At 35.3% G+C, this 17917-nt stretch overlaps 1 protein-coding gene across 8 annotated transcripts in view; it reads left to right on the forward strand.

Annotated features, from left to right (window-relative positions):
* The window catches only part of LOC105261087 (spermatogenesis-associated protein 31D4-like), a 63416-nt gene that overhangs the window by 23316 nt on the left and 22183 nt on the right, over positions 1-17917 (forward strand). For all 8 annotated transcript variants that reach the window (XM_045042617.1, XM_045042611.1, XM_045042620.1 and 5 more), the window contains one exon: positions 10187-10327. The gene's annotated coding sequence lies outside the window, so the exon portion shown is untranslated. The remainder of the gene's footprint in view (positions 1-10186; positions 10328-17917) is intronic.

Consider the following 17917-nt stretch of genomic DNA (forward strand, 5'->3'; position numbering starts at 1 on the left):
GTCACAACTTAGAATTCTGCTAACTCTTGGGGCACCTGGGTGGCTCACTCGGTTAAGCTTCCAACTTTGGCTCAGGTCAGGATCTCGCGGTTCTTGAGTTTGAGCCCCGCGTCAGGCTCTGTTCTGACAGCTCAGAGCCTGGAGCCTGCTTCGGATTCTGTCTCCCTCTCTCTCTCTGCCCCTCCCCTGCTCATGCTCTGTCCTCTCTGTCTCAAAAATAAAGAAAATATGTTTAAAAAATTTAGTTTCCGATTCTGTGTCTCCCTCTCTCTCTGCCCCTCCCCCGTTCATGCTCTGTCTTTCTCTGTCCCAAAAATAAATAAATGTTGGAAAAAAAATAAAAAAAAAAAATTTAGAATTCTGCTAACTCTTTCAGACTAAAAGTGATTGTCTAAATCAAAGATCTGTAATATCATTAAATATATCTTAGGTGGCCTGGGAAGTTTGTTCCCATGGAACGTGGAGCTTGGGTATTCAGAAGATGGTGTTCATCATCCTCTGTCATACTGTGTAACAGTATTTTAGTTGACAGGTTTGCCATTGGTTAGTTCTGCTAATTTTATTATTGCTAAATTTATGTTTATGGCCATCTATCTTATCTTTTTAGTCATAAATTATAACCCTTGAGGGAACATACATTACTAGATATATCGTTAACATTTTATGCTCTTTTAAAAATGTAGTGTGGTTCCTTTTATGTTTGTGGAATAGTGGGAACAACTTTTCTCACTTGACACGGTAATTGTGCAAGCAATTGAAATTACATATTTTGCCCTAATTGTGTAATATTTCCTTATATGCACAAGGCAAAAAATAGTCATAACGACTGGTGCCACTCATTTTGTACAATACTTCTCAACAAATCCCATGAAGAGTCCGGTAAGGTAGGGAAGTAAGTACTAGTATCCCCACTTGACATGTGTAATAGTTGAGGCCGGTACAGTGACTTGCCCATGGTTGCTGAGTACATAAAGTGGTGGGAAGGAAGCACGAAATCAGGACTTTGGTTTCCCAACTCAAATCTCTTTCCTTTATGTACTTCTTTCTCATTGGAAAGCATTGGAAAGTGATTCTTCTGAGTTCTGCTCTTCCTAGGTGTAGTGATCGTTCTGATTTGGTTCTCTTACTGGCCAAATGGGAGCTGTGGCTTTTAATTTGGAGCCACAGAAGTGGCAACAGCCACAGATCTCACTTTGATACTATCTGTTGGATGCCAGAGAATGTGCTTGGCATTTTACAAACATTTGCCTAATCTTCTCAATAATCCTATATGGTAGGTAAGTAATAACCCAATTTTGTAAATAAGAAAACTGATGTTGTCTTGACAGAATGATGTTTTTCTTTCACAAATTACAACAGTTGTATTTATTGTCAGTAGAGTTCAAAGGAAAGAAGAAATGGAAAAATGTATTCCTAATTTTAAAGTTCACACCATAGACAAATATTTATTGCAACCAAACTCTTCAAATAGCTTTCTTAATTGTATGCTTAATGTTTGACTTAGATTTCGATATGATTAATTTCTAATGATAGTTCTTTTTAGAATCATTTCTTCCTGTCTCCCCTAAGACACATGTTAGTTTTTAAAGCCTGAAAATTTTTTGGATAATGAAGTATGGTAATCCTCCCTTCTCCACAATGGTATAGTCTAAGACCCCCAGTGGATGCCTGAAACCGCAGATAGTACTGAGCCCTATGTATGATATGTTATTTCCTCTACATACATACCTATGGTAATGTTTAAATTTTTGTGAAGTTTTATTTTGTTTTTTAATTAAGCAAAAAACCCAAAACCCTTAATGTTTATTTTTGGGAGAGAGAGAGAGAGAGAGAGAGAGAGAGAGAGAGAGAGAATGAATCATAATCAGGCTCTGCATTCAGTGTGTAGTCTGACTCTGTGCTGGATCCCAAGATTGTGGGATCATGTCTTGAACCGAAATCAAGAGCCAGACCAACAGCTGGCAGAGCCACCCAGGCACCCCTTAAGGTTTTATTTTAATTTAATTCTAGTTAGTTAACATGCAGTGCTATATTAGTTTCAAGTGTACAATATAGTGATTCCACAATTCCATACATCACCTGGTGCTCATCATGACAAGTGCACTCTTTAATCCCCATCATCTATTTAACCCATCCCCCACCGACCTCTCTTCAGTGCTAACCATCAATTTATTCTCTAAGAGTTAATAGTCTGTTTCTTGATTTCTCTGTCTCCCTTATTTTTCTCCCTTTGTTGTTTCTGAAATTCCACATATGAATGGAATCATATGGTATTTGTCTTTCTCTGACTTATTTCACCTAGCGTTATACTCGTTAGCTCCATGCATATCGTTGCAAATGGCAAGATTTCATTCCTTTTATGGCTGAGTAATATGACATTATATATCTTCTTTTCCTCTTCATCTGTTGATGGACACCGGGCTGCTTCCATAGCTTGGCTATCGTAAATAATGCTGCTGTAAACATAGGGGTGCATATATCCCTTTGAAGTAGTGTTCTTGTAGTCTTTGGGTAAACACTCAGCAGTGAAATTACTGGGTCATAAGGTAGCTCTATCTTTAATTTTTTGAGGAACCTCCATACTGTTTTCTGTAGTGGCTGCAGCAGTTTCCATTCCCACCAACAGTGCAAGAGGGTTCCTTTTTCTACACATCCTCACCAACACCTGTTACTTCTTGTGTTCTTGATTCTAGCCATCCTGACAGGTGTGAGGTGATACTGCATTGTAGTTTTGATTTGCAATTCCTTGATGATAAATGAAGATGAGCATCTTTCATCTCTTCATGTGTCTGTCGGCCATTCTTTGGAAAATTGTTCCTGCCTTCCATCCATTTTTAATTGGATTATTTGTTTTTAGGGTGTTGAGTTTTATAAGTTCTTTGTCTATATTGGATACTAACCCTTTGTTGGGTATGTCATTTGCTAATAAATATCTTTTCCCATTCCATAGGTTGCCTTTTAGTTCTGAGGATTGTTTCCTTGCTGCGCAGGAGCTTTTTATGTTGAAGTGGTCCCAATAGTTTATTTTTGCTTTTGTTTTCCTTGCCTCAGGGGACCTATCTAGAAAAAAGTTGCTATGGCCGATGTCCGAGAAGTTACTACCTGTGTTCTCTTCTAGGGATTTTTTTATGGTTTCAGGTCTCACATCTAGGTCTTTAATTCATTTTGAATTGATTTTTGTATGTGGTGGAAGAAAGTGGTCCAGTTTCAATCTTTTACATGTTGCTGTCTAGTTTTCCCAGCAACATTTGTGGAAGAGACTGTCTTTTTTCCATTGGATATTCTTTTTTTCCATTGGATATTCCTTCCTGCTTTGGCAAACATTACTTGACCATATAATTGTGGGTTTCTTTCTGGGTTTTCTCTTCTGTTCCATTTATCTGTGCACCTGTTTCTGTGTTAGTGCCATACTGTCTTAATTATGACAGCTTTGTAATATAACTTGAAGTCTGGAATTGTGATGTCTCCAGCTCAGCTTTGCTTTCCTTTGTCAAGATTGCTTTGGCTATTCGGGGTCTTTAGTGGTCCATACAAATTTTAGGATTATTGTTGTATCTGTGAAAAATGCTGTTGGTCTTTTGACCGGGATTACATTAAATGTGTAGATTGCTTTGGGTAATATAGACATTTTAACAATATTTGTTCTTCCATTCCATGAGCATGGAATGTCTTTCCATTTCTTGGTGTGGTCTTGAATTTCTTTCATCAGTGTTTTGCAGTTTTTAGAGCATACATGTTTCACCTCTTTAGTTAGATTTATTCCTAGGTATCCTATGATTTTTGATGCAATTGTTTTTAAAGTTTCTTTGTTTTTGTTTATTGCTTTTCTTTCGTTTCTTTTTTTTTTTCTGAGAGACACAGTGTGTGCACACTCATGTGAATTGGGGAAGGGGAGAGGGAGAGAGAAAATTAAGCAGGCTCCATACTCAGTGCAAGCCAACATGGGGCTTGATCTCAGAGCCGTGAGATCATGACTTGAGCTGAAATCAAGAGTTGGAGGCTTAACTGATTGAACCACCCAGGCACCCCTAATTTGTTGCCATTGTAAATGGAGATTTCTTAATTTCTCTTTGTGCTGCTTTATTATTGGTGTATACAAATGCAACAAATTTGTGTACATTAGTTTTGTGTCCTGCAACCTTACTGAAGTAGAGTGTTTTCTTCTACATTCATACTTATGATAAAATTTAGTTTCATTAATTATGTACACTAAGAGATTAACAACAATAGAAAACAATAAAATACAACAGTGTTAATTTACTATAATACAAATCACCCGAATGTGGTCTCTCTCTGAAGATATTTTATTGTACTGTACTCATTCTTTTACGTGTGGATGATGTGAGATGGTAAAATGCAAGCATGATGAGATGAAGTGAGGTGAATGATACAGGTATTGTGATGTAGTGTTAGGCTATTACTGACCTTGATGATTGGTCAGAAGGAGGATAATATGCTTCCTGACTGAAGTTGATCTTGGGTAACTAAAATCTCTTAAAGTAAAATCATGCTTAAGGGTGGGGGGGGGGGCTACTGTATTATTTGTGACCTTTTTTTTTTTTTTTTTTTGGTGGTCAAGGACGGCTTTATTTCAAACTTCGCACATAACAAATGAAAGGGCTGGTTATGAAACGGCCTATTTGTGACCATTTGTAGTGGAGTAAAGATTATGTCTGTTGTATATACGTATTATCCTGGTGTTATTCTTATTGTTCCTTATGGGGATTTTCTCTCCAGCACCTATTCTTAAATCAGTGGGTGGAAACATTTATTTAAACAATTATTTCATTCACTAACCCTTAATAACAACTCTTCTAAGAATAGGCAAATAGGAGTGTTTAAGAAAAAATTTGGCCTAAGTTGAAAGAGAAGTGTGGCCTTTGCCCCCAGTCTTAAGAGGTAACCTCTAAACTCTTGCAATTTCTTGCTGTGAGTGTCTTTATTAGTCATGGTGGGCCCCTTGGACACATTTGGTAGTGTATTGTTAAAAAAGTGATTCATGGTGGGCCCCTCAGACCACATGGTGTCAGATGAACTTCTGGGAAGTATGTGCACTGGAGACTGAATGAAACCATGTAGACAGTTATTCAGTCAATCATGTCTATATATTAAACCCCCAATAAAAACTCTAAGTATGGAAACTTGGGTGAGCTTCTTTAGCCGGCAGTGCTCTTACAGTATTGGTCATACTTTGGTGCTGGGAGAGTTAATGTGTCCCTGAAGATGAAGTAAATTTGCATCATGAACTCTTCCAGACTTTTCCCCTAGGTGTCTTTTCCTTTGGCTGGCTATAATATGTATCCTTTTGCTCTAAGAAAACCATAATGATAAATCTAATATTTTCCTGAGTCCTGTGGGTTGTTCTAGTGAATTATTGAAAATGACGGTGGACATGGGAACCCTTGAATTTGTATGCAGCTGATCTGAAGTGAGGCTAGTCTTTTGGGATCCCTGAACTCGTGACTGATGTCTAAAGAGCAGTCCTGTTGACTGTTCCCTCTGATTTTGCACTTTGGCTTGATCATTGCTGTTGGTGTCAGAAGTTTAGAGCAGATTTGGCAGTCTAGAGGATTGTCTTAAACCATGAGTTTGACCAACTTCAGGTACAGGTAAGTAGGGAATTCCATGGGATTGATATATAGATGGAGAGTGAAATTCTATTTTTGGAAATGTTAAGCTGGAGATATTACGCTGGAAGGATATGGTTGGCTTGACGGTGGCTATATGGACTACCTTGTGAGGATAGCTGCATGCAGAATATAGATAGGTAGAGAATAGAATTATGAAATTGAGCGAAAACGATGGCCCTGATAATATTGTTTGAGCCCATGGATTTTCCTGTGCCAGACATCATATGTATGCATGATTTCCCGATTCAGTAAATCATTAAATTTCCTTTTTGCTGAAACTAGTTTGAACTGGCCTTCAGTATTTCAGTCAAAGTGTTGGTCAAACAGCTGTTGCGTGGACCCAGTATTTCTCCTGGAGAATCCAAAGTTCCACATCTATTACTGAATGAAATTTTGATCAAGACTCTCTTTTAAAAACAATTTTTTTAATGTCTATTTATTTTTGAGACAGAGAAAGACAGACAGAGGGCGAATGGGGGAGGGTCAGAGAGAGAGGGAGACACAGAATCTGAAGCAGGCTCCAGGCTCTAGCTGTCAGCACAGAGTCCGATGCAGAGCTTTAACCTGTCAACCATGAGATCATGATCTCAGCCAGAGTCATATACTCAACTGACTGAGCCACCCATGTGCCCCAAGACTGTCTTTTTTATTGTGTAACCCTGATAGTCAGTCAGAACCTCATTTCACATATATTTTAAATTTGTATTTATTAGGGAAGAAGTCTTATGAAAACATTTCATTAATAAATTCCACTGATTTATATTATTTATTTAATTATATTTTTTTTGGTGCAGAAATTGAGAATAAGGTTGAAAATATAAAGTCAAACAGTTTCTAGAAATATACTTCCTAAATTTTTTCTTTGGAGCAAAGGAAATAACTAAAAGTGTGGTGTTTTGGTATACAAATTTGAGATTGGAAGCAACATTTTTTGGATTAGAATTATGTGATGCATAAATTCCCATATACAGAAATGTGCCTATTTATAAATTAGTGAATAGAATTAATCAAGTACAGATTCTAAATACATATGCACATTTAAACATAATGATTGAGTGTGCTTTAATAAAAATAATAAATATTTAGAAAATGGAGGAAGGGTTGTCTGGGTGGTTCAGTCCGTTAAGCATTCGAGTTTGGCTCAGGTCATGATCTCATGGTCATGATTTTGAGCTCCATGTTGGTCTCAGTGCTGACAGCTTAGATCCTGAGGCCTGTTTCGGATTCTGTGTCTTCATCTCTCTCTGCCCCTCTTCTGCTTGTGTCCTCTCTCTCTCTCTCTCTCAAAACTAAGTACACATTAAAAAAAAAAAAAGAAAATGGGGGAAGTATTATTTTAGGATATATTCCTTTAACACTTAATATTAATGAGGCATTCTAAAAATACAGCAGTGAACAATAGAGATATATTTTTGCTCTCATGAAGATTAGATTTTAGTGGTGTAGAAAGATAACAAAACCTAGCCATAGTCTTAGTCTCTGAAAGAAAACGGATGATACGTTAATTTATTTTCAACATAAGTGCTTGAGTGATGTGTGTGTATAACACGGTTGGAATTATGCTCTGCACAGTCTTGGATTCTGCTTAGCTTTTATCTTTAATCTTACCTTAAGATATTTAACATTCTTCAAAAACCTTATTTTATAATGAGTACTAAAAGTAAGTCATATTTATTTACCTTGGTAATAATCTTTTTTAAAATTCTAACACTGTAATGAGCAGTGTTGTTTGTGTGTATCTGTCTAGGCCCTGATTATTTCATTAAGATATCTTCTTAGAAATGAACTGAATGGTTAAAAAGACAGGCATATTTTAAGGCCGCCTGGGTGGCTCAGTTGGTGAAGTGCCTGGCCTTGAATTTGGCTCAGATCATGATCTCCAGGTCCATGGCTTCCGGCCTGCATCAGGTCCTGTACTGACAGTTCGGAGCCTGCTGGGATTCTCTGTGCCCTCTCTCCCTGCCTCTCCCCACCGATGTGCATGTGCACAGGAGAGTGTGTGCGTGCACTCTCTCTCTCTCTCTCTCAAAAAAAAAAAAAAGAAGTATATTAAAGGCTTATTTTAATATATATAATTTTTTCCCTGGGAAAGAGTATTTTAGATTCCTGCCAAAGGAGAGTTAGTAAATGCTTATCTCATTCCACCTTTGCCATCATTAAATTTTGGTGTGCATTTTTTTTCTAGCATTGTTGTATACTTTTGTTTTTGTTTAAGGATGCTATTCTGCAATATATCTTCTAACTGGTTATTTCAGGCATATAAGAAATGAACTGATTTTTTTCTCATGCAATGCCTGTTCTGTATCATTGGTCTGGTTTTGGAGCAGTAACCGAAATCACAAGACACGATGGGCTCCATGCAGCTTTAAGTCAATTTAACATTAGGAAAAATACTGATAGATAAGAGAGAAAGAAGATAGAAAACAGCATACACCACAACAACATAGAAGAGGTTTTATGATTTTCAGGCACAATTTCCCGTATCCCAGCTACTTCACGCATGATGTATTCATGGACATTGGGAGATAAGACTGTGTGGGCAGGCCATCTCAACTTAGGGAAGGCATCAGTTTCAGGGGTCCTTCAACTTTTTTTTAAGCTTATTTATTTATTTTGGGAGAGAGAGAGTGCCCATGTATTGGGGCAGGAGCAGAGAGAGAGGGCGAGAGAGAGAGAGAGAGATAATCCCAAGAAAGCTCCACACTGTCAGTGCAGAGCCCAGTGTGGGGCTCAGTCCCACCAACCATGAGATTATGACCTGAATAAAAGTTGGACACTTAACCAACTGAGGCACCCAGGTGCCTCATGTAATTCTGGCTTTTAGAGTTTATTATTTTGTGTTTGTGAGTGTTATAGGTAAATAGTCATTTTATGTGCAAATTATGAAAGACATGTTTATATTAAAGCTATAATCTCTGAAACCAATGTGCCTGGGAGCAAATCCCAACTCCTGCTCCTACTTAAGTTACTTTGATTCTCCACCCTTTACCTGTGAATTGAAGACAACAATGGCATCTACCTAATGGAATTGCTTTATCCATTCAGTGAGTTAATGTATGTAAGGCAATTAATTCTGGCACCTAATATTGTATTAGATGCTATTTTATATTCTTGCTCAGTAGTTGCAGCTCTTATTTCTACTTAATGTCTTATTGCAAGGTTAGTTTCCAAAACAATTTAATATAGTGATCTTTGATGATAAGTATACTTGCTCCTAATTCTTGTGGACAACGCTTTAGTGCTCATTGGTAAATAAGTTTATTGTTAAGTTTAAGACATTGTTATTACTACTTATTTTAACCATGTATGTTTATTATATTTGTATATTTTAAAGTTGATTTTGGCCACAAGTAACATATCAACATACTGACTGAACTATGTCACCATAAACAAAAAACACTGCTTTCCTATCCATAGTATTCACTCCATAGTTAAATTGTTTTCCCTCATAATCTGATGGTGGGTTCCAGTAATAGAACTGTACATATTCACATTGAGCAAATGAGAAAAGTCAATTTCTTATAACTCTCTTAAGAGTAAGAAATCTGCTTTCCTAATAAACTTAAGTTTACCTGTTTCTGAATTAATCATTGACTGCAGGAAGAGATTGGCCTAAATTAACCAGGACCTAAATTAGTCAAGAAAGGAAGATGTAATCAGTGGTGGGAAGTCAACCACAATAGTCAGTGCCAGAAGATTCCCCATCATGCCTTGTTTTAAAAAAACAGTATTTTTTTTATTTAAAAAAATACCTGTATATTTATTGATTTTGATCAAATATGCTTCTGCTATCTAATGAAATTTAATTAAATAACTTGGCAAAAATTTTGGCATATGTTAATATATTTATTTCCTAATTATTAAACCATCCTTGCAGTCCTGGCATAAATCCTACTTGGTCATAGCCAATGGTTCATACATAATTCAGTTACATTTGTTATTTTAGTATTTTTGTAGGATGTATATTGACAAATGAATTCTATAAACATATATGTAGGATTGCTATTTATATTGTATATTATATTTTTAATAGCCTTTTGAGATAATTCAATCCCATATCCTACCATTTAAAATATACCTTCTGTAGCTTTTATTATATTCACAGTTATGCATCCCTTGCCACAATCAATTTTAGTACATTTTCTCATTCTAAAAAGAAACCTCATCTTTAGCTATCACCCCCCTCCCAATACACTGTGTCTCTTCCCTCCCACTGGTCCTAGGCAACCACTAATTTGACATCTATCTCTGTAGATTTGCCTGTTCTAGACATTTCATATAAATGGAATCATACAATATGTGATCCTTTGTGACTGTTTTTTTTTCTTAGTATGATTTGAAGTGCTTTCAATTATTTAAAATTAGTATTTTGTATCATTTTAATGTTAATTTCATAAGATTATTTGGGTCATTTTGCACCTTTAAAAATATTTGCATGTAATTTCTATAACATGGGTATCATTTGTTCATTAGAAGTTACAAATAATCAATAGTAAAATCATCTGGCCTTCAAGTGATTTTATGTTACCTTTTCTTTTTTCTCTCTCTCTCTGCAGAGTTCAGGAAGTCCCCAAGGCACCTTCACTTCTGACACCAGCTGCAAGTTTGGGTGTCTCCAAGACTGCCTTTTAAAAGTTCATTAGAAGTATTCATAGAATGCCGCAAAGCTGTTATACTCACGGTTCCAGTTTATTACGGTGAAAAGAAACATTAAAATCAACCCAGGCAAGACATGCATAAGGCAGGATACAGGAGACCCCATCTACAGAGCTTTTACTGGGCTTGGTCATGTAGATATGGTTGACCACCTATGTGACTGAGGTTAAGGTGATGCCGTGTGGCTCAAAGCCTCCCCGCGCAAAGCCCCATCACCTCCGACCATAAATCATATTATTAGCCTAGACTATTTGTCATAGCCCATGGTCCTGCTTCTCTCTCTCTCTCTCTCTCTCTCTCTCTCTCTCTCTCTGTATGGATAATGCCCTTGGTGTCAAGTCTGTGAATTCTTTGCCTAGCTTTAGATTTTTTAGAAAAAAAAAGCTTTTTTTTTTTTTCTAAAAATTTGCAGTTTTACATTTAAGTCTGTGATCCATTTTGAGCAAACTTTTATATAGTGTGAGACTTAGATTGAGCAGCTGCCACTACTGCTGCTGCTTCCTTTCCCTCCTCCTCCTCCTCCTCCTCCTCCTCCTCCTCCTCCTCCTCTTCCTCTTCATTCCCTCCTCCCTCTCCTCCTCCTCCTCCTTCTTCTTTCTTAAATTTATGGATGTCCATTTGTTATAGCACCATTTATGGAAAGTCTTCTTTACTCTATCAAATTCTTTTTATACTTTGTAAAAATCAGTTGGATATATTAATGTGGGTCTGTTTCTGGGTTCTTTATTCTGTTCCATTGAGTCATGTGTTTGTTTCTCTACTAATGCCACATAATCTTGACTATTATGTATATTACTATAGTAATTATATTTATATACATGTACATACACACATATACACATGCATATATAAAAATACACATAAATGAAAATATACATATAAATATATACTATATAATAAATTTTAAAACCATGTTGACTTATTCCTACCACTTTATTCTTCTTTTTCAAATTCAATAAAGCTATTCTAATTATTTTATCTTTCTATATACATTTTAGAATAATATTGTCTACAAGAAATCTTGCTGGGATTTTGATAGGAACTATGTTATGCCAGTGTATGAAGTAGGGGAGAAATGATATCTTTACTGTGATGAGTTTCCAATCCATGAACACATTACACATTTTCTTCAGATATTCTTTGAATTTATTCATCAGTGTTGTGCAGTTTTCAGTGTATAAGTCCTATATATTTTTTAAGCCATTGTAAATGGAATTGTTTTTTTTTTAATTTTGGGATTCACATGCTTATTGCTAATGTGTAAAAATACAAAAATGTTTACTGTATATAATGTGACCTTGTTGAACTCACTTAGTTCTTAGAGTTTTCTTTAGGTTCCTTAAAATTTTCTATGTACACAATTCTGTCATCTGCAAACATAGACTATTTTTTTTCTGATCTGCATTCATTAGTTTTGCTTACTCAACTGATTAGAATTTATTTTTAGTATTTGAGTAAGAGTGATGGGTGTGGGCCCCCTTAGTTCCCAACCTTAATTTTTTAACCATAAAAATTGTGTTTGTAGTAGGTTTCTTTGTAGATGCTCTCTATCAAGTTGAGGAAGTTCCCTTCTTTGTCTATTTTTCTGAGAGTTATTAGAACATGAATGTATGTTGAATTTTGTCAAATGTTTTCTCTGCACTGATATTCTGTAAGTTTCTTTAGCCTGTTAGATTGCATTGACAGATTGTCTATTGATACTTTATATGTTAAACCACAGATAGTTTTTCTTTTTCAATATTGAGCCAGCCTTTCATCCCCAGAATAATTTCCAGTTAGTCAGGATGTATAATTATTTTTTTATATTGGTGAATTCTATTTGTTAATATCCTTTTAAGGATTTTTACACCTATACTCATGAGGATATTGGTCTGTAGTTTTGTATGTGTGTGTGACTTGTCTGTCTGGTTTTGGTATCACGGTAATGCTAGCTTCATAAAATGAACTGGGAAGTGCTCTTTTCTATTCTGTATTTTGGAAGAGATTGTGTAGAACTGGTTCCCTCCCTTTCTTCCTCCCTCCCTCTCTTTTTCTTTTTTTCTTTTTCTCTTTCTTTCTTTCTTTCTTTCTTTCTTTCTTTCTTTCTTTTCTCCTTTTGTTTATTTTGTTTTTGAGAGAAGGAAAGAGAGAGAGAGAGGCAGATGGGGAGGGAGAGAGAGAATCCCAAGAATGCTGCATACCCAGTCTGGAACCTGACACAGGGCTTGATCTCACTATGAGAGACACTATGAGATCATGACCTGAGCCAAAATCAAGAGTCAGATGCTTAATCAAGTGAGCCACCCAGGCACCCCATAACTGGTATTCTTTAAACATTTTGTTGATTTCTATAGTACAACCATCTCAGCTTGGAATTTCTCTTATTGGACTTTAAAAATTATAATTCAAGATTCTTAATAGTTATGGGGCTGTTAATCTAATATTTCATATTATGTGAGTTGCAGTAATTTGTAAGTGTGTAGAGTTGTTTATTTTTTTCTTATTATCTTTTAAATATCTATGGGATCTGTACTTATATCCTTTGCTTCATTACTAATTTTGAAATTTGTGTCATCTTTTTTTTTCCTTATCATTCCTGCTAGAGCATTGTCAAAGTTATTTTTTTTTCAAAAAACCAGCCCTTTGTTTCACTGATTTTTTTCCCATTTTCCCCCCATTTTTTATTTAATTAATTTCTGCTCTTAATGTTATTGTTTTCTTTCTTATGGCTGCTTGGATCTTTTTGTTCTTCTTCTAGGTTCTTGAGTTGGTATTGTAGATTATTCATAGAGACTTCTCCTTTCTGATATATGCATTTTATATTATAAATTGCCCCTTTAGCACTGCTTTTACTGTGTCTCCCAAATTTTGATATGTTACATTTTAATTTCCATCCACTTAACTAATATTTTTTTATTCTCTTTGAGAGTTTTTTAACCCAGTTTATTCAGAACTGTTTTATTTGGATTCCAAGCATTTGGAGATTTTCCTATTACCTTTGTTTTATTGATTTCAAGTTTGATTTCATCGTGGTCAAAGAACACACCCTATACATTCAATTATTTTAAATTTGTTACAGTTCATTTTATTGTCCTGGACATAGTTTATCTTTTATATTTTCTATGGGCATTTGAAAAGAATGTATATTCTGCTCTGATTGAGTGGAATGTTCTATGAATATTGATCAAGTCCCTTGGCTTATGGTGTGGTTGAGTCCTTCTGTATCCTTGCTGCTTTTCATTCTAGTTTTTCTATAAATTGTTGAGAGAGGAGTGTTGAGGTCTTCAACTATAATTGTACATTTTTCTATTTCTTTGCATTTCTAACAGTTTTTGTTTTGCATATTTGCAGCTGTGTTGTTTGGTACATACATGTTTAATATCATTAATCTTCTTGGTGGATTGATGCTTATATCATTATATAATGTCCCTCGTTGTTTCTTATAATTTTATTTGCTCTGTAGTTTATTTGATCTGCTTTAATGTAGCTACGTTTTTTATTAATTTTTACTTTATATATTTTTTAATCCTTTTATGTTTAACCTATCTACATTCTTATATTTGAAATGAACTTCTTACAGGTAGAATAGATTTAGGTCATCCTTCTTAGTCCATCCTTTTTAGTCCTTAAATCTCTGTCTTTTAATTAGTGTATTTAGATTATGTAAATTAATGCAATTTTGAATGTTAGGGCTTAAGTGTGCTATCTAACTTTTTTTTTCTCTTACTCCCTCTGTTTTTTAACCTTTCTTGTCTTTTTCTTGCCTTCTTGTGAATTACTTAAAATTTTTTGAATATCTCACTTTGATTTATTTACAGTGGTTTTGAGTATATCTCTTTATACAACTTCTTAATGGTTGCTGTAAGTATTACATTATCTGTACATATAGCTATCAGTTTGCATTGAAGTGTAGAAACCTTACCTCCTTTTACTTTCTTTTGCCTTCTACCATTTATAATAAAATTGTCCTAAATATTTCCTATATATACATTTAGAACCACATTAGATAGTGTTATACTTGTGTTTGAACCATCAAACAAACTTTAGGAGACTCAAGAGAAGAAGGGAACTCAATCCTGATTATCAGTATTTTTGCTTACTGACTTTACTTTATTCCTAATGTTGCATTATTCCTAATTTAATTATTTGATTTCATTTAGACAGTGTCCTTTAAACCACTGAAAAAAAATTTTTCACATTTTATTTTATTTTTGAGAGACAGAGAGAAACAAGGAGCACAAGGAGGGGAGAGGCAAAAAGAGATGGAGACACAGAATCCAAAGCAGGCTCTGGGGGGTGCCCCTGAAACCATTTTTTAAAGGGTATGTCTGCTGGTGATATCGTCTCTTAGTGTTCCTTCATTTGAGAATATAGTGATTTTGCTTTCATTTCTGAAGGATAATTTCATTGAATATAGGATTCTGATTTCAGAACTATTTCATTTTGATACTTGAAAATAATTATTATACCACTTCCTTCTGGTGTCCGTGGCTTCTGGTGAGAAACCCACTGTCATTTGACTTGTTTTCCCCCCTGTAGTTAAGGTGTCATTTCTCTAGCTACTCTGAAGTTTTTGTCTTGTCTTTAGTTCTCAGAAGTATAATTGTTTTTTTGTCTTGATATGGATTTTTGTTGTTGTTGTTTATACTGTTTGGGTTTGCTTATTATCTTGATTTTTAGGTTTATGTCTTTAGCCAAATTTGGGAACTTTCTTCTATTATTTCCTTAAGTACTTTCTCAGCCTCACCTTCTTCCTCTTCTAACATGTGACTTTTATTGCACAAATATTAGGTCTTTTGTTATATAATCACAAATTCTTGAGGCTCTGTTCATTTTTTTTAAATCTATTTTATCTGTTGTTCAGATTGGATAATTTCTATTGTACTGTTTTAAGTCCAGTGATTCCCTGTCACTTCCATTCTTCTGTTGTGCTCATACATTGGGTTTTTTATTTTGGTTATTGTATTTTTTAGATCCAATATTTCCATTTGGTCCTTCTTTAAATCTTCTATTTCTTTGTTGAGATTTTGTATTTTTTGCTGACATTTGCAGTATTTTCTATTTTGTCAAATGTGTTTATAATTATTTCTTGATGCATTTTTATGATGGCTTTTCTTTTTTATATTTAAAGACCTTATTTTTTTCAAAGATAGGTTTAGGTTTACAGCAAAATTGAGAAAAAGGTCAGAGTTTCCATAAACCTCTTGTTCTCATACATGCATAGTCTCTCCCATTATCTATATACCCCACCAGAGAGGTGCATTTGTTACAATTGGTGTATTTACACTGACACGTCATAATCACCCGAAGTTCATGGCTTATATTAGGGTTCACTCTTGGTGTTGTACATTTTGTGGGTTTATACAAATGGCAAGTAAGCATATGAAAAAAATGTACCACATCATATGTCATCAGAGAAATGCAAATTAAAATGACTGTGAGATACTACTATAAGCCTATTAGAATGGCCAAAATCCAAAAACCAAATGCCAGTAGGGATGTAGAATAATAGGAGCTCTCATTCGTTGCTAGTGGGAATGCAAAATGATACAGCCACTTTGGAATACAGTTTAGCAATTTCTTGCAAAACCAAGCATATTCTTTTTTTATATTAAATATAATTTACTGTCAAATTGGTTTCCATACAACACCCAGTGCTCATCCCAACAGGTGCCCTCATCCACGCCCATCACCCACTTTCCCCTCTCCCCCACCCCCCATCAACCCTCAGTTTATTCTCAGTGTTTAAGAGTCTCCTATGGTTTGCCTCCCTCCCTCTCTGTAATTCCCCCCCTCCCCTCCCCCACGGTCTTCTGTTAAGTTTCTCAGCATCCACATAAAAGTGAAAGCATAGTATCTGTCTTTCTCTGCCTGACTTATTTCACTTAGCATAATACCCTCCAGTTCCGTCCATGTTGCTGCAAATGGCCAGATTTCATTCTTTCTCATTGCCAATTAGTATTCCATTGTATACATACACCACATCTTTTTTATCCATTTGTCAGTTGATGGACATTTAGGCTCTTTCCATAATTTGGCTATTGTTGAAAGTGCTGCTATAAACATGGGGGTACAAGTGCCCCTATGCATCAGCACTCTTGTATACCTTGGGTAAATTCTTAGCAGTGCTATTGCTGCGTCATAGGGTAGATCTATTTTTAATTTTTTGAGGAACCTCCACACTGTTTTCCAGAGTGGCCGCACCAGTTTGCATTCCCAACAACAGTGCAAGAGAGTTCCTGTTTCTCCACATCCTCGTCAGCATCTATAGTCCCCTGATTTGTTCACTGTAGCCACTCTGACCAGCGTGAGGTGAAAACCAAACATATTCTTGCAATATGATTCAGCAATTGCACTTCTCGGTATTTACCCATGGGAGTTGAAAATTTGTGTCCACAAAATAACTGCCACATTGATGATTTTGATGATTTTAATAGCTTAGTCTAAGTGCCAAAACTTGGGGGCAACCAAGATGTCTTTCAGTAGGTGAATGGATAAATCAACCATGGTACATCCATACAATGGAATATTTTTCAACACTAAAAAATATGAACTATAAAATCATGAAGAGACATGGAAAAAACTTAAATGCATATTACTAAGTAAAAAAAGCCAACCTGGAAAGGCTACATACATACTGTATGATTCAACCTATATGACATTATGGAAAAGGCAAAACTGTAAAAACACTGCAAACCTTCGTGGTTGCCAGAGAATGTTGAGGGTGGTAAGATATGTATAGGTTGAACACAGATAATTTTTACAGCAGTTAAAATATTCCTTATGATGCAGTAATAATAGGTACATGTCATTATACATTTGTCCAAATCTGTAGTATGATAGCTTTAAATTTTTTTTTTCAAATAGTTCTTTCATATGTGTTATCACAGCGTTGACATGTATCGATTGTTATTATTATTTTTATTTAATTTACATGCCTCTTAGCATGTGGCATATGGTGTTTGTCTGCAGTAAAGTTGTTATTGTCTAAAAGTTTTGTGTCATATAAGGATATCCCTTCCTGGTCCTTTTGTTAGAGAGAGAGTAGGTTTCTTTTGGGGCTTTTTTTTTTTTCTTTTTTTTTCTTTCTTCCAGTCTGTACCCTTTGGCATTTTCTGGCTTTCAGATTTTTCGGTGCCAAATTTAGGATATATGAGGTGATGAGAAAACCAGGGGAACTCACATTCACATCCTTCCTTCACATCCATCCTTCCATCATCACATCTTTTCCCTACTTTACAGAGTGCTTCTATATTTGTTTTATATAAAAGACATTCAAGTTTCTTTAGTTCTACATAGCAGCTCCATATTCTCAGAAATGGAAGCCCACCGTGTCTATTCCAATAGTTCTTTTCTTTTTTTTTTAACTCCTTCTTAAAAGATAATACTGATCCTTAATCTAGTATCAACCAACAAAGTATATATGAAGATAGATTTCTTTTATTGTGTACTTGGGAGTTGACTGAACCCATATCTAGCTGCAAGATGGGTAGATATACTGAATTTCTAGTATAAATTCTAGTGTCTAGATTGTAGGAATTTACCAAGTTGGGTTTAAAAAAATTTTTTTTAATGTTTATTTATTTTTGAGAGAGAGACAGAGACAAAGACAGAGAGACAGACAGAGTGTGAGTGGGGGAGGGGTAGAGAGA

Source organism: Felis catus, chromosome D4, assembly GCF_018350175.1.
Source record: "Felis catus isolate Fca126 chromosome D4, F.catus_Fca126_mat1.0, whole genome shotgun sequence".
NCBI classification, from domain to species: domain Eukaryota; kingdom Metazoa; phylum Chordata; class Mammalia; order Carnivora; family Felidae; genus Felis; species Felis catus.